The sequence below is a fragment of the Etheostoma cragini genome, chromosome 21 (genome assembly GCF_013103735.1).
Source record: "Etheostoma cragini isolate CJK2018 chromosome 21, CSU_Ecrag_1.0, whole genome shotgun sequence".
In the NCBI taxonomy this organism is placed as follows: Eukaryota; Metazoa; Chordata; class Actinopteri; order Perciformes; family Percidae; genus Etheostoma; species Etheostoma cragini.
The window spans coordinates 17,137,695-17,139,698 of NC_048427.1; positions in this window are offsets into that span (position 1 = coordinate 17,137,695).

Sequence of the window (2,004 nt, forward strand, 5' to 3'; positions counted from 1 at the left end):
CGTAGACTTAACTTATATTCCGTTTAGGAGACAAGGAGAGCAGTCAGAAAAATGGCACCAAATAGAAAGTGATTTGACCAAACTGAAGTTAAGAAGAGTTAAAAATTATATTATAACATTAGTAACCACCATCAAATATCTTCCCAACCACCTGATAACACCCTAGATGCTTTAATTCAATTACAAAATGATTAGCCCCCCTTATGAAATTATACAAATCTCTTTCTCCATGGAAATGACCATTAACATCAAGTGTTTATAGTGTATTTGTTTTCAACATAACAAAGACAAATTGTCCACTAGTTTGGTTGGGATATTTTGAGTTAAAACAAGAAAGGGAAAAAATGAGACGTCCAAAATTATTAGACCCCAGGCCATTATTATATTATATTAATGGCCTGGGTGCTACTAATATATTAATAGTGTAGCCTTTCTGAGCCATAACTGACAACGAGCTCTTAGAGTAGTTCTTTACTAGGTTGGCTCAGGTCTCCTGAGGGGTTTTGGCCCATTCTTCTATTGCAAATTGTTCCAGCTGGTCCAAATTGCGTGGTTTCCGAGCATGGACATTCACTTTGAGCAACTGCCACAGATTCTCAATAGGATTGAGGTCCAGGACTTTGGTTTTGGTATCCTTCAGGAACTGCTGGACCAATTTCGATGTATGCTTTGGGTCATTGTCTTGATGGAAGACCCAGCGACGACCTAAGGATAAACTACAGATTTCTGCATATTATCCCTCAAAATTTCAACCTTTATTTTCCATTTCCATGATGCCATGCACCCCAACAAGGCTCCCTGGGCCTGAGGCTGCAAAACAGCCCCACAGCATGATTCTCCCCCCACCATGTTTAACTGTGGGAACCGTGTTCTTAGGGTTGAAGGCCTCTCCCTTTCTTCTGCAAACATAACCAACATCCATGTGCCCAACCATCCATCCAAACTTCCCTTTCCCGAGCCACATCAACCACAGGCGTTCCCAGGCCAGGTTGGAGATATAATCTCTCCACCTTGTCCTGGGTCTTACCCAAGGCCTCCTCCCAGCTGGACGAGCCTGGAACACCTCCCTAGGGAGGCGCCCAGGAGACGTCCTTACCAGATGCCCGAACCACCTCAACTGGCTCCTTTCGACGTGAAGGAGCAGCGGCTCTACTCCGAGCTCCTCTCGGATGACTGTGCTTCTCACCCTATCTCTAAGGGAGACGCCAGCCACCCTCCTGAGGAAACCCATTTCAGCCGCTTGTACCCTGGATCTCGATCTTTCGGTCATGTGCCCAACCAGTTCCAGTTTAGTCTCATCAGACCAAAGCGCAGACTTCCAAAACTCATCTTTACCTTTCAAATGTTCACTGGAAAACCTCAGTCTGGCTGTGATGTGCCGCTCGTTGAGTAAACGGGTTCTTCTGGGACGATGGCCCTGAAGCCCACCACGATGAAGAACCCTCACCTCTGTTTTTCTTGAAACATCAACTCTAGAAGAGGCCAGGTCAGCAAAAATCATCATGGCAGATGTCTGCGGTTTCTTGCTTACATCTCGGACTATTTTCCTCTCCAGAGTTCTTGCGTGTGCTTACGACCACGCCCAGGTTTGTTCCTAACAGAATTTGTCTCCTTGTACTTGCAACGTACAGGAATGGCTATACTGCCATCTCCAAGCATTTGGAAATGGCAGTATAGCCTTCCCCCTTGTCATCAGCCTCCACTCTCTTCTTTCTGAGCGCAAGACTGATTTCCTTGGTCTTTGGCATGGTAAGTATATGTAGTCGTAGTAGTAGTTTTCAGTAGCCTCTCAATATTGTGTTCAAGTGCTTTGTTCATTGGAGTCCTTTTACGCTGATCAAATGCTCAGGTACTAAATAGCATTTCCGAATGTTTGATTATATCAAGTTTTATTGAGGCTTTGTGCCGGACATGTTACAGCCAAACGTGTTATGTTATGTGTGTTATGTGGATTGCTGATGTCTTCCTGTGTGTGTCGCTCCCCTTTTCCCCCACTGTGTCTGT